Genomic DNA, 17205 nt, shown 5'->3' with positions numbered 1-17205 from the left:
CCCCAAGTTTTGAAAATCCCTATAAAAGCAAACGAATTCTGATCGCAAAAAAACACAATATATCCATCCATCTCTCTATCTATATCGTAAAATATATATATATATATATATATATATATTTATAATTTATATTTTAATTTTAATTATAATTCTAATAATAAGGGTATGTTAGCGAATGTTGTAAGGGTGTAAGTCGAAATTCTGTCCGTGTAACGCTACGCTATTTTTAATCATTGTAAGTTATGTTCAACCTTTTTATATTAATGTCTCGTAGCTAAGTTATTATTATGCTTATTTAATCCGAAGTAATCATGATGTTGGGCTAATTACTAAAATTGGGTAATTGGGCTTTGTACCATAATTTGGGTTTGGATAAAAGAACGACACTTGTGGAAATTAGACTATGGGTTATTAATGGGTTTTATATTAACTAAACAATACCTTGTTAATTTAATATACAAACTTATAATTCGACGTATTTATATATAACCACATACGCTTGACTGGGTACGGTGGGCGGGATATCTATAAATACCAACAATTATTCATTTTACCGGACACGGAACTGGATTAATAGTTAATAGACTTATTGAAACAGGGGTGAATTACATTCAAGGGTAATTGGTGTAATTGTTAACAAAATAGTAAAACCTTGGTTTACACGCAGTCGATAACCTGGTGTATTCATTAAACAAAGTATTAAAACCTTGTTACAATTCGAATCCCCAATTAGTTGGAATATTTGACTTCGGGAATAAGAATAATTTGACGAAGGCTTTCGCTCTTTATATTTATGACTGATGGACTATTATGGACAAAATCCGTATGGACATATTAAATAATCCAGGACAAAGGACAATTAACCCATGGGCATAAAACTAAAATCAACACGTCAAACATCATGATTACAGAAGTTTAAATAAGCATAATTCTTTTATTTCATATTTAATTTCCTTTATTTTATATTTAATTGCACTTCTAATTATCGCATTTTTATTGTTATTTTATTTAATTGCACTTTTAATTATCGTACTTTTTAATTATCGCAAGTTTATTTTATCGCACTTTTATTATTCGCAATTTCATTATCGTTATTTACTTTACGCTTAAATTTAAGTCTTGTATTTATATTATTTTACATTTGGTTTTAACTGCGACTAAAGTTTTAAAATCGACAAACCGGTCATTAAACGGTAAAAACCCCCCTTTATAATAATAATATTACTTATATATATATTTGTATTTTTATAAAAGTAAACTAATATAGCGTTAAGCTTTGTTTAAAGAGCTCCCTGTGGAACGAACCGGACTTACTAAAAACTACACTACTCTACGATTAGGTACACTGCCTATAAGTGTTGTAGCAAGGTTTAAGTATATCCATTCTCTAAATAAAATAAATATCTTGTGTAAAATTGTATCGTATTTAATAGTATTTCCTTCTAAAATTTAATAGTATTTTATATACACCTCGCGAAACATCAAGTATTTTTGGCGCCGCTGCCGGGGAACTCTTAAACGCCGGAAGCACAACGCTAATATAAAAAAAAAGATTTTTAGTTTACTTTTATTAAAATTCATTTTTATAAAAATACGTTTTAAATATTCGAAAATATAAAAAGAAAAACAAAAATATGGGTATTTTTAAGATTTTGATAAATATTTAAGTTTTATAAAGTTTCTTTAGTTTGTAAAAATATAAGTTTTATTTAATTTATTTTATAAATATATTTTATAAATATAAAAAACCGAAAATATATATATATATATATATATATATATATATATATCTAGCTTTAAGATTTTTATTTATAAAATTATAAAGTAGTCTATTTTTTTTATTCTAGTTTTGTTTTAAATATAAGTTTTTATTATACACATATTTTTTTTTATATAAACAGAAAATAAAAAAAAATAAAAAAGAAAAACGCGTTGAATTTTAAACCTGTCAGTTGAAATTTGGAACCCCGCGAGTCGCGGGGTTTGCTGCATCGAATACCGCAACTCGCGGAGGGGATCTGACACGCGACAGAACCCTAATTCTGCATTAATTACGGGTATTTATTAATTATTATTATTATTTAACCCTAATTATTATTATTATTATAATTAGTTTTATTTTAACTTTTACTTTTTATTTAATTTATGTATTTAGTATTAATTAGTTTAATTAATTTATAAAATTAGTAGTTTTAATAAATAAATAATATAAAAATAATATTTTTATAAAAATTGTACTTTTTACAACTTTTTGTATATTTTTATATTTTGTCCCTTTTTAATTGTTTTAGCATAATATTTGTATTTTTAGCTCATATTTAGTTTTAAACATAGTTTTTGCCATAGTTATTTTTACTTCTAGATTTTTAGGCTTTGCCGTAAAATCCCTTAAGTGATTTTTATTTAGACTAAGATTTAGGTGCTTTAGAATTTTGCGACGCCTTTTTAAGTTTTAGTTTCTTTTTAAGTTATTTCCATTTGGGATATAGTTTTTCCTGTAAGCTTTAATATTTGTAGACACCTTTTACTATGTACCAATTATCATTCCAATTAGTTATCTCAATTTGCGATTATAATTTTAAGTTAGTTGTAGTAATAAGGTTAGGTTAGTCAAGTATTTTTAATTTTTATAAGTTTCTTTTATTTTTCCGTCACCTTTTATTTTTCAACCATTTTTCTTTTTCGACCTTTTTCGACGAACTCTTTTTTTCTTTCTTATTTCTCGCTATTCTAGTTTTTAGGACATAGATTTTTATTCTACTTCTTATCTAAATTTCTTAAAATTACGAAAATTTATTTTAAGTGGTTAAATTGATAGACATCAAAATTTTCTGGTTCGTAGTAATAGTTGGATTTGTACGTGGACCGGGTTATTGGAGCCAAACAGTCCTCAATTATATTGAGACCAAACGAATCCTGCCCCTCTGCTGCATCTTTTGGCTATTCGAAACGTGGGCAAAATCAGAAAAGTCTATTGATTGGATAACTTATTATAATTTTTCTTTCCTTTTAAAAACTAATAGGATATTCAGTGAATGCACCGAGCAAGACGTTCACCACCTTTTGTACGTTCACCACCTGTAACTAGATCAAGACATTTAGCAAATATTACTGCCATTGATTTCTCTTTAGAATCGTCATCCAGTCGACCAAGTACTTCAGTTCAAATTTCCGATAATCCATTTTTTGAACCCGACCTCACAATTGAGAATCCGGAGAATATTCAGGAATGATTCGTAGATCCTGAACCACTAAACTTTCCTCCGGAACCACCAATCATTCAAACAGAGATTGTTGAGGAACGAACCATTAAATCAGAATCATCTAGTGATAACGATTCAACAAATTCAATTATGGAGAATCTGGAACCTTTAAGTATGGAAGAACGAATGAGAGCTAAACGCACTGGCCAAGGTCACGCAATTACTCATCCAGACATTAATGCGCCAGATTATGAAATCAAAGGACAAATTCTACACATGGTGACTAATCAATGCCAATTTAGTGGTGCGCCGAAGGAAGATCCAAATGAACATTTACGTACCTTTAATAGGATCTGCACACTATTTAAAATCCGAGAAGTGGAGGATGAACAGATATATCTCATGTTATTTCCCTGGACTTTAAAGGGAGAAGCCAAAGATTGGTTGGAATCATTACCTGAAGGGGCGATCGATACATGGGACATTTTAGTTAACAAATTTCTTAAACAATTCTTTCCGGCATCTAAAGCCGTAAGACTTCAAGCAGAAATTGTTACGTTCACACAGAAACCGAATGAAACTCTATATGAGGCGTGGACAAGATATGGAAAGTTATTAAGAGGATGTCCACAACATGGTTTAGACACCTGTCAAATAGTACAAATATTCTACCAAGGATGCGACATCACTACAAGAAAAGACATAGATATAGCAGCTGGTGGTTCTATTATGAAGAAAACCGAAACTGATGCTTACAAAATTATTGATAACACTGCTTCCCACTCACATAAGTGGCACCAAGAAAAAGATATCGTTAGATCATCTAAAGCAGCTAGAGCCGATTCTAGCCATGACTTAGATTCCATTTCCGCAAAGATAGATGCTGTCGAGAGACGAATGGAAAAGATGACTAAAGATATTCACTCAATACGAATTAGTTGTGAGCAGTGTGGAGGACCACATTTGACAAAAGATTGTCTCAGTATTGAATTAACAATGGAACAAAGAGAAAATATTTCATACATAAACCAAAGGCCTGGAAATAATTATCAGAATAATATCAACCGCCAAGACCGATTTACAATCAAAACCAGAATTATAACAGAAATATTCCATACAACAACCAACACGGTCCTAGCAATCAACAAGTATCCAATAATACTTACAACCAGCAAAGACCTAATTTTCAAAACAAACCACCACAACAAACCGATGATAAAAAGCCGAATTTAGAAGATATGATGACGAAGCTAGTTGAAACTCAAACGCAGTTTTTCACATCTCAGAAACAAACCAATGAACAAAATGCTCAAGCATTTAGAAATCAACAAGCTTCTATTCAAAATCTAGAACAAGAAGTAAGTAACCTAGCAAGGTTAATAGGTGAAAGAAAACCAGGAAGTCTACCTAGTGATACAAATGCTAACCCCCAGAATGAAACAGCTAAAGCTATTACCACAAGAAGTGGTACAACACTTAAACCATCGGAAATACCTGTAACTTCTGATGAAACTATTCCTACTCCACAAGAACCACAACCTGATCAAGATAAGGAAAAAGAACTGGTAGTTGAAAAGGTTAATGGAGATAACACAGTTAAGGCTAAACCTTATGTTAAACCATACCAACCACCACTTCCTTACCCGAGTAAAATGAAGAAAGAGAAACTTGAAGCCGAGCAATCCAAATTCTTGGATATGTTTAAACAGATAAATGTAAATCTTCCTTTCATTGATGTGATTTCGAGAATGCCTAGATATGCTAAATTCTTGAAAGATCTAATCTCAAATAGAAAGAAAATGGAAGAACTATCGGCTGTTACTATGAATGCTAATTGTTCAGCAGTACTGTTGAATAAGATACCAGAAAAACTATCTGATCCAGGAAGTTTCACAATTCCATGTTTTCACGGTAGTCTTAGTTCAATAGAAGCATTAGCAGATTTAGGTGCTAGTATAAATCTAATGCCATATTCACTATACGCTAAACTAGACCTTGGAGAATTGAAACCAACCAGAATAAGCATACAACTAGCCAATAGATCAATAAAATATCCTAGAGGGATAATGGAGAACATGCTAGTTAAAGTTGGTACTTTAGTATTTCCAGTAGATTTTGTTGTTCTGGACATGGAAGAAGATTCTCAAGTTCCTCTCATATTAGGAAGACCATTCTTAAACACAGCTAAAGCAATGATAGACGTGTTCGGTAAGAAATTGACCCTAAGTATAGAGGATGAGAGTGTTACCTTTTTAGTTGATAGAGCAATGCAACAACCACAATCTGCAGATGATACATGTTATTATATTCAAACTATAGCTGCACATGCAGAATTATTAGAAGAATTTTCAGAATTACAAGGAACAGGAGAATGTTCTTTAGGAGAAGGTAATGAACCAATTGATGAAGCTGAAATGTTAGCTACACTTATAGCTAATGGATATGAACCAACAACAGAAGAAATCCAAATGCTAAAAGAAGAAGACAGATATCGATACAAATCATCGATAGAAGAACCTCCGAAATTAGAGTTAAAGCCACTTCCAAACCATTTGGAATACGGTTATTTACATGGTGAATCTGAATTACCTGAAATAATATCGTCTTCTCTTACTGAAAATGAGAAATACAACTCATTTCTGTGTTGAAATCTCATAAACCAGCCATTACATGGAAGATTCATGATATTAAAGGAATAAGTCCTTCGTATTGCACACATAAAATCCTTATGGAAGAAGGTCATAAAACGTATGTGCAACGCCAACGAAGACTAAATCCTAATATGCAAGATTTAGTAAAAAAAGAGATTATTAAACTGCTAGATGCAGGTTTAATTTATCCAATTTCTGATAGTCCATGGGTAAGCCCAGTTCAATGCGTGCCTAAGAAGGGTGGCATGACTGTCATTACAAATGAGAAAAATGAGCTTATTCCTATTAGGAATGTAACAGGATGGCGTGTATGTATTGATTATAGAAAATTAAATGACGCCACCAGAAAAGATCACTTTCCCTTACCTTTCATAGATCAAATGTTGGAAAGATTAGCCGGAAATAGTTACTATTGTTTTCTAGATGGATTTTCCGGATATTTTCAAATTCCAATAGCACCCGAGGACCAAGAGAAAACCACATTCACGTGCCCTTATGGTACTTTTGCTTACAAACGCATGCCATTTGGACTTTGCAACGCCCCAGCAACCTTCCAAAGGTGCATGATGGCGATTTTTCACGACATGATAGAAGAATGCATGGAAGTTTTCATGGATGACTATTCAGTCTTCGGTGATACATTTGAATCATGTCTAGTTAATCTGGAACGAATGCTAATTAGATGCGAACAATCAAATCTAGTACTTAATTGGGAGAAATGCCATTTCATGGTTAAAGAAGGCATCGTTCTTGGACATAAAATTTCAAAAGAAGGAATTGAAGTGGATAGAGCTAAAGTAGATATAATTGCTAAACTTCCATATCCCACCAATGTTAGAGGAGTTAGGAGTTTTCTAGGGCATGCCGGTTTTTACCGACGTTTCATAAAAGATTTTTCTAAAATTGCCACTCCTATGAATAAACTCCTAGAAAAAGATGCTCCATTCATCTTTTCAGATGAGTGTATCAAATCTTTTAATATTCTTAAAGAAAAACTAACTAATGCGCCGATCATGATAACACCAAATTGGAATCTACCATTTGAACTAATGTGCGATGCAAGTGATTTTGCAATGGGAGCCGTTTTAGGACAAAGGATTGAAAAACTATTTCAACCTATATATTATGCTAGTAAGACGTTACAAGGAGCACAAACGAACTATACAACTACTGAAAAAGAACTCCTTGCTATTGTCTTTGCTTTTGACAAATTTCGATCATATCTCGTTCTAGCAAAAACGGTGGTCTATACCGACCATTCTGCTCTTAGATACCTATTTTCAAAACAAGATGCTAAACCAAGATTAATCCGTTGGATCTTACTCTTACAAGAGTTTGATATTGAAATCCGAGATAAAAGAGGAGCAGAAAATCTCACCGCTGATCATCTTTCTCGTCTTGAAAATCCCGAATTAGAAGTTCTGAATGAATCGGCCATACAAGACAACTTTCCTGATGAATATCTATTAAAGATAGATTATAAAGAAATTCCATGGTTTGCAGACTATGCAAACTACTTAGTTTGTGGATTCCTTGAAAAAGGATTATCGTACCAAAGACGAAATAAATTCTTCAGTGATATAAAACACTATTTCTGGGAAGATCCTCATCTGTTTAAAAGTTGTCCCGATGGAATAATACGCCGATGTGTATTTGGAGATGAAGCCAGTAAAACATTAAACCATTGTCACACAGGACCAACAGGAGGGCATTATGGGCCTCAACTAACAGCAATAAAAGTTTATGAAGCTGGATTCTATTGGCCTACAATTTACAAAGACGCACACCTTCTTTGCAAATCCTGTGATGCATGTCAAAGGGCCGGAAAAATAAGTCAACGTGATGAAATGCCACAAAATGTCATCCAAGTATGTGAAGTATTTGACATTTGGGGTATTGACTTTATGGGTCCATTTCCAAAATCTCATAATAATCTATATATACTCGTAGCCATTGATTATGTATCTAAATGGGCGGAAGCACAAGCTCTCCCAAATAACGATGCACGAGTTGTAGTCAACTTTTTAAAACGTCTTTTTGCAAGGTTTGGAATACCGAAAGCTTTAATAAGTGATCGGGGTACTCATTTCTGTAATAATCAACTTGAGAAAGTTCTTAAAAGATATGGAGTAACTCATAAAATCTCCACCGCATATCATCCACAAACAAGTGAACAAGTTGAAAATACCAACCGAGCTTTAAAACGTATTCTAGAGAAAACCGTAGGATCAAATCCAAAGAAATGGTCCATTAAATTGGAGGATGCACTCTGGGCTTTTAGAACAGCCTACAAAACTCCAATTGGAACTACACCTTTTAGACTTGTTTATGGAAAAGCATGTCATCTTCCAGTAGAAATTGAACACAAAGCATTTTGGGCTTTGAAGACATGTAATCTTGATTTACATGAAGCCGGACGTTTACGATTAAATCAACTAAATGAATTAGAAGAATTAAGACATGAAGCATACGATAATTCGTTAATCTATAAAGAAAGAACGAAGAAATGGCATGATAAAAGAATCAGAAGTTCAAAAGAATTTAAAGAAGGAGACAGAGTTCTTCTTTTCAATTCACGATTCAAGCTATTTCCTGGAAAATTGAAATCAAGATGGTCTGGACCATTCATAGTCAAAAGAGTTTTTCCATACAGAACGATAGAATTAATAAATTCAAATGGGATTGAATTTAAAGTTAATGGTCACAGAGTTAAACATTACATACATGTTCCGATGGAAGTCGACAACGAAGTTAATCACAATTTCGACACCACAGCTAACTAAGTGTGGGGAGAATCAAGTCTTTAAAGGATAATATGTATTTCTGTTAGAGTTAGATTGTCTGTTTTCGTGTAGTTCTCGAAAATGGAACCCGAATGGTCTTTCCCTAGCAGACCCTAAAGAACTAGTCTTCTCCCCCCATTCTGAATTTTTATTTTTTTAGGTTTTTACAAAATGAAGACTGCCTGTGAACTAAACCATGGTCTAATGCTACACGCTTTGATCACTAAACGCAATAATGACATACTACCGAGTGAACTAGTATCAGTAATCAGAGAAAGAATGGACGGAGTTAGAAAAGAATCCAGATGCGAAGATAATAAGTTACAATTTGGTAAAGGAAAATCAAAATCCGCAGCGAAAAGAAGAGCACGACACCTAGAAAGATGTCACAAATGCGGAAAATGGTCACATGGAGGTAAATGTTCAAATAATCAAACCTATTCAAATACCGAATTTGTTACTTTATGCAGAGACGGACCGTTCATATGTTTAGAAGAAAAGACACTGAATGCTCGAGGTTACGCCTATGTAGCCATGGAAAACCAATTAAACCGACTATCTTATGAATGGGATAGATCATATAACTAAGAAATCTATTTCACAGGTATGTTTGTACAGTTTTTATTTTATTTTATTTTTTTTATTTTTATTTTTAACCTTTTGATAATAAACGCTAATTTGTTCGCTAAAAAGTATTAAATTGGTATTGAATAAAATTAGGTTTGGCGACCGAAATTATTGATATCATTCAAAAATTTATTACATCACTGCGAAATTTAACGTTTATTCTTAAGGTATAAATATCTATAATCAATCAACCCAAAATATTTCAAAAATTCGTCATGAGTTAAATTAGGTCTTGGAACCGAAATTACTTTACCGAAAAGAGGGGCGCATATTTTTGATAATATTTGATTGATTAAAGTGGGATAAAAAGCCAAATAGATTTTTAATTTTATTTTTACCATGTTTTTAAAATTAATATATAAATCTTAAATTAATATTATAAACTTTGTAAAAACAATATTTTTAAAATTGTAAATATTTGAAAAATTAAAATAAGTTTGGTGTGAATTTATAATATGAATTTTTAATTTTTAAAATATGAATTTTTAATTTTATGCATTTTAAGTTTTAAGTTTGGTGTGAATTTTTAATATTAATTTTGAATTTTATATTTAAATTGTGTGAATTTAAAAACAAAAATTTACTTTATCTCATTAAGTTAAAAATATGATTTTAAAATTCGTCGTAAGTTGAAGACTAGGTCTTTGAACCGAAATTGCTTTACCCGAGGGAGGGACGAGAACTTTTATTATCATTATTTTTAATCTTATTGAATTAAAGTATGCCAAAAACATTAAAAAACTCAAAAATCTTAGCTTTTAAAACAATCGCTACAAAAAGACAAATTTTAAAATTTTGTCGAAGGACGAACTAGGACATCGATCCGAAACGACCTCGTCCTAAATAACAAGGGAAACAAAATTTTAAAATTAATTACTTAATTGTTTTAATTAGTATAAGATATATTTAAAAAAAAAAAAAAAAGCAAACTCCGCGACTCGCGGAGTTTGAAGGGGAAATCTCCGCGACTCGCGGAGGGATCAAAACCCAGAAAAAAAAATAAAACGTAAAAACAGATCAGTTCACTCCCCACAAAAACACACTGCGAAGAACACAGCGAAAAACCCCGAAAATACACAAAAAATACACCCCAAAATCACAATTTTTGACCGTTAATCACCAAATTTTTTACTAAAATCATGTTGAGAAGGATGCTATCTAGGAATTACTCAAGAAAAATGGTAAATTTCTACACCTAAACACCATTTAATCCGAAATTTGGTGTTCTTGAGCCATTTTTTCCCCAATTTGATTTTGATGCTTTTTAGTGTAATTATGCTTAAATTGTTTATGTATTATGCTTGTATAACCTAGATTGATGCTATTTAACATGATTAGAAGCCTTAAACTTCAAATTTAGAGTAATCTAGGGTTTGTGTTCTTGAGCAAATTTGGGGCTTTTTGATATAAACAGGTTATGGCCGATTTTTGTCATGAATTGTTGCTAAATTAAGTAGTGTAACATGTCTAGGTAGTTAAATGATACAAACTTTGAGCCTAAACATGATTTTTAGAATTAAAGTGGACTTTTTCAAGTCTAAAATTCATGAACTTGATTTTTGAGAGATAATGCCATTTGAAACTTGTTTAATTGCTAGTAATGATTATTTTGACATGTTGTTTGAGTTGAATGCTTATGAACTTGGCAAACATTTTCGTATATGCTATTTTGAAAAAGTGTAGATTTGATGAAAATATGAAAATGAGCTTAAGTTTGATATAAATTGATCATGTCATTGTAATTATTTTGATTGATGATTTTGCTGACACTAATGCATATTTAGATGCACAAAAATTGTGTTTGATGTGTTTTGCAGACTGAAAGGAGTGAATCTTCATCCCAAGCCCGCAATGCTCCTGCTGAGAATGCGAAACAACAGGAGGTGGATAACTACTACAAGCAGGATATACCTCATCCAGTCATGACCTTTTCTGATATGAACTTGGAAGAGTTGCACCCGAACCTGAGATTTGACAGACTTTGGATAGATTATCCAAAATATCAAAGAGGTTTGCATACTCTTCATTCTAAGGTTGTTGAGGTACCGAGGGTCATAGAATGGGGACCCTTAGAAGCTGTAGAATTGGCCGGGCCAATTAGGGAATTACTTGTACAGAGGTATGGTAATTCTACTTTTAATGACTGGGTACGTTTATTCACCATGCGTAGACCTGTATATAAAGTATGGTGTGAAGAATTGTTGTGTAGTATAGAGTTGAATGATCGGGTAGCTAGTTTAACCGATCATTCTTTTATTAGATTTTTGTTAGGCGGTTCGATGTGCCACATGTCTTTACTAGACATGGCTCAGGCTTTACGTATATATACGCCTGAGGAGTTAGCATCTGCCGATTGTAGAGGGTTGATACTAAATGGTAGAAAGATAGATGAAAATTTTGATACACACGGTGTGTGGAGTCAAATGACAAGCCATCACCGTTTCAAAGGGGGAAATTACTCTTATTTGGATATAGATAGAGCTGAATTAAGAGTAATTCATAGGTTTTTAGCTAATTCGATTACACAAAGGGGTAAGAACAAGGAAAAGGTAAATGAACAGGATTTATTTTACCATATGTGTATTCGAGACCCACAAAGCGCTGTAAGTATACCATATTGTATGGGTTATTATTTATCAGCTATGGTTAGGGGGATGAGACCACATAGCATAATAGGAGGTGGTATTTTTATTACTTTGATTGGTGAATATCTCGGTGTGGATATAATTCGGGGGGATTATTAGTAGAAGAACCAGAACCCCGCGATACTATAGGTTTAAATGTATACCATGGTGTGAAAGTTTTGAAGAGGCGAAATAACGCCGCAGTACAATACCATGGTAGACATCCACAGGTTGAGAGAAACCAACAACAAGGTAATGTAGGAGGGGGGAAATGAGATGCAAGAAATGCAAAGGTTTATAGCTTCTCAGGAGTACGAAAATGCTAGACAGAGAGCATTTGAAGATTGGCAAGTTCATCAGAACCAAATCATAGCTCATTGCCAACATATAGGTAGAAACTATATTCTTACACCGAAACCCATCTTCCCTCCCTGGTCTATAGAGATGCAGCCACCGTATCCTACGTATAACCCTGCCGAAGCATTCTATAGCACCTATAGTTATGCCTGGAACCCCTATTGGTATCAATATCATCCCTAGTCTACTTATTATTTTTTTATTTATTTTGTAATTTGTAATGATTGATACGTTTAATACTTTTGTTAATATTGTAATAGTTTTTATAATTGTCTAACTTTTATTCTTAGATTTTAATAATTTTTGAATGGGGGGTAATATACCAAACTTCAAAAATATGTATATATGTTTGCAGTTTATCTTATGTACACAACAGGGTAAAACAACGCATTTTCAAAGACTGGCATTAAGTTCAGCAAAAGCAACTAATTTTGACGACAAGATGCAAAATATATGTGAAATAACAACAAGACGGAATGAACAAATGACGTGCACCATTTATCATTCAGCAAACAAACGCCAATATATTTGGAAACTTTGGTAAAATTTAATCATTTTCACACAAATCACCCTCAATAATTTAAATTGTTACTGATTTCTTGCAAATGAGGGCATTGCAAGATCTTAAGTGTGGGAAGGGGTTAAATTCTTTCGGATTTTAAAATTTTTACTTTATACAATTGGTTACCATTAAAAATACTAGTAAAGCAGTAGTTGTATTAGAATCTAGTGCTCTCTGATAATAAAGAACAGCCCTAGTCTTATATACTGACTACCCAAATCTAGTAAAATTTTTCAAAATTTTTAATTAAATGAACTCAAAATCATGTTTATACATATTTATGAACGATAAAATTAGGTTTTAACACCGAAATTATTGTTACCTCAAAAAGGACATAAATTGAGAAACAAACCAAAATGTTAAAATTCATTTAAAATGGAATAGAGGACGATAAAAAGGAAAATAAAAGCCAAGTGTGGGAAAATTTACCAAGTTATCTTAAACATATGTCACATATATCTGTAACAAATAACTGAAAATACTTTTGCTTTGGACTAAACTAAACTATTTTACCCGATGAAAGAAAAGAAAAGATGGATCTACACGATGAATCAATTCCATCATTAAAAGGAAGTAAAGTCTTCCGAAAAAGACACGCGCTTCTTGATTTAGGTCATGAAGTTGTCGTCCAGACCAGCTGTAGGTTGACGAAAAATCGAGAAAAGTCATCACTAAAATCAGCAGGAAATCCACGGACCTCAGCATTAAACAGGGTCGCCAAGTGGTCAGATTTATCCTAACCATGAGAAGGATTTATCTCGTACAATGGGGGGGCACCATGCAAATTAGCTGGATAAGACTAATGAATCAGGTCCCCAGAAAGGATAATCTCCTTAAAAGATCAAAAATCAGCTTTTAAGCCAGATATTACTCAATCCTTGAGATTGACCTTAAAGATTGAGAATTATAAACTCATGAAATTCAATGATATCTAAACTCGAGCTTGAACGAGAAAATATTTTGATCAAAAATTACAAACCGATTTGTTTTCTGAAAACCCTATTTTCAATGCGTTCATTACCTTTGAACGTAAAATCCTAGGAATTCACCTGGAATTCATTAGGTCACCTGAACTAAATCGGGTGTCAACCGTAAGAACGGTGGTTGCATAGTGGTCAAAGACAGGACCTTGTGCCAGACCGAAAAATCATAAGGGTGAGCTTTACTATTGCTCCTACCAAGGATAGTAATTGCGTCCGACACGTTATAGACCATAATTAAAAGCATGTCAGGGGACATTGCCTTAACAGTTGCTTGTTCAACGCTTTCCTTTACAACCGGACGGTAGTTTACCGAAGGGTAATATACGGGACAAGTAAACTGGACGTGTTGCTTTCCAAATACAAGGTTAGCAAGTGGGTGACACAAAACCGCAAGTTTTGAGCTAAAATTTTCAAATCTGAAACCCACCAAACCCACAAAAATATTTTGCAAACACCGGTAAAGGGTTATTCCGGAAAACTTATCTAGGGTAAAAATTAGATTTAATTTTCAAAAGATCAAATGTTTTCATAAAGATCCAATTTCCTTAATGGATCTAAATTTTTATAGTCATGTGGGACTGTAAACTATATCGTTACTACCATTGTTTATACCACCGTATAGAAATCACTGATGTACAAAGTGTGAAGAATAAAGAAGTGATTCTAGTATTTCAAGACGATATTGCTTGAGGACAAGCAACGCTTAAGTGTGGGAATATTTGATAATGCTAAAAACGAACATATATTTCATAGCATTATTCCTCAAGAAAGACAAGCTTTTAGTTGCAATTGTTCTATTTACAAGTGATATTCGTTTAAATAATAAAAGGTGAAGACAAAAGACAGATTCGACAAATTGAAGACGCAAACGACCAAAAAGCTCAAAAGTACAAAAGACAATCAAAGAGGTTCCAATTATTGATAAGAAACGTCTCGAAATTACAAGAGTACAAAATTCAAAACGCAAAGTACAAGATATTAAATTGTACGCAAGGACGTTCGAAAATCCGGAACCGGGACCAGAGTCAACTCTCAACGCTCGACGCAACGGACTAAAAATTACAAGTCAACTATGCAAATAAATATAATATAATATTTAAATAATTCTTATAATTATTTAATATATTATATTTATATTTAAAACCGTCGGCAAGAAAGACTCCAAAAGGGACTGAGCTGTAATTTCAATCTCCGCGACTCGCGGAGTTTGAAGGCCAAAAATGCCGCGAGTCGCGGAGCCCCAAGTTTTGAAAATCCCTATAAAAGTAAACGAATTATGATCGCAAAAAAACACAATATATTCATCCATCTCTCTATCTATATCGTAAAATATATATATATATTTATAATTTATATTTTAATTTTAATTATAATTCTAATAATAAGGGTATGTTAGCGAATGTTGTAAGGGTGTAAGTCGAAATTCTGTCCGTGTAACGCTACGCTATTTTTAATCATTGTAAGTTATGTTCAACCTTTTTATATTAATGTCTCGTAGCTAAGTTATTATTATGCTTATTTAATCCGAAGTAATCATGATGTTGGGCTAATTACTAAAATTGGGTAATTGGGCTTTGTACCATAATTTGGGTTTGGATAAAAGAACGACACTTGTGGAAATTAGACTATGGGTTATTAATGGGTTTTATATTAACTAAACAATACCTTGTTAATTTAATATATAAACTTATAATTCGACGTATTTATATATAACCACATACGCTTGACTGGGTACGGTGGGCGGGATATCTATAAATACCAACAATTATTCATTTTACCGGACACGGAACTGGATTAATAGTTAATAGACTTGTTGAAACAGGGGTGAATTACATTCAAGGGTAATTGGTGTAATTGTTAACAAAATAGTAAAACCTTGGTTTACACGCAGTCGATAACCTGGTGTATTCATTAAACAAAGTATTAAAACCTTGTTACAATTCGAATCCCCCATTAGTTGGAATATTTGACTTCGGGAATAAGAATAATTTAACGAAGGCTTTCGCTCTTTATATTTATGACTGATGGACTATTATGGACAAAATCCGTATGGACATATTAAATAATCCAGGACAAAGGACAATTAACCCATGGGCATAAAACTAAAATCAACACGTCAAACATCATGATTACGGAAGTTTAAATAAGCATAATTCTTTTATTTCATATTTAATTTCCTTTATTTTATATTTAATTGCACTTCTAATTATCGCATTTTTATTGTTATTTTATTTAATTGCACTTTTAATTATCGTACTTTTTAATTATCGCAAGTTTATTTTATCGCACTTTTATTATTCGCAATTTCATTATCGTTATTTACTTTATGCTTAAATTTAAGTCTTGTATTTATATTATTTTACATTTGGTTTTAACTGCGACTAAAGTTTTAAAATCGATAAACCGGTCATTAAACGGTAAAAACCCCCCTTTATAATAATAATATTACTTATATATATATTTGTATTTTTATAAAAGTAAACTAATATAGCGTTAAGCTTTGTTTAAAGAGCTCCCTGTCGAACGAACCGGACTTACTAAAAACTACACTACTCTACGATTAGGTACACTGCCTATAAGTGTTGTAGCAAGGTTTAAGTATATCCATTCTCTAAATAAAATAAATATCTTGTGTAAAATTGTATCGTATTTAATAGTATTTCCTTCTAAAATTTAATAGTATTTTATATACACCTCGCGAAACATCATGTATCATATAGAGGTCAAGTACCTCGCGATGAAATCAACTGTTGTGAATCGTTTATAATCGATGTGGACTTCGTCCGAATGGATTAGGACAGGTCTTCACATGTATTCTCAGTCCCAAAAATATATATTGCAAAAGCATTTAAAAAGGGAGCAAATAAAACTCACTATACTGTAATTCGTAGTAATTATGCATATGATGGCATTGAACAAGTGCAAGGTTGACCTCGGATTCACGAACCTATATCATTTGTATATATATTAATACACATAATCGTAATCGAATAAGTTTATATATATATATATATATATATATATATATATATATATATATATATATATATATCTTATTAATTATATTATTTTTATACTAATAATATATTTATATTTCATATATTCATTTTATATATAAAAATATTTTGTTAGGTTATATATGTTAAACATAATTATTTATATATTTCATTTGTTTATCAAAACAGTAGTTCTAATTATACTAAGTTAATATTAGTAATGATAAATATAATTATAATAACATTAATAATATACTTATGTATAAAATGTTAATAATACTAATATTTATGAAAGTACCAATAATTTGTATCATTTTTATAATAATATTAATAATACTTAATCATAATCATAATATTGATAAAAATACTAAAATGGTAAGATTTATAGTATTAGTATGACTTATATAATAATACTAATG

The sequence above is a fragment of the Rutidosis leptorrhynchoides genome, chromosome 2 (genome assembly GCF_046630445.1).
Source record: "Rutidosis leptorrhynchoides isolate AG116_Rl617_1_P2 chromosome 2, CSIRO_AGI_Rlap_v1, whole genome shotgun sequence".
Taxonomy (NCBI): Eukaryota; Viridiplantae; Streptophyta; class Magnoliopsida; order Asterales; family Asteraceae; genus Rutidosis; species Rutidosis leptorrhynchoides.
The sequence above is the reverse complement of the archived record's forward strand: the minus strand, read 5'-3'. Positions refer to the sequence as shown.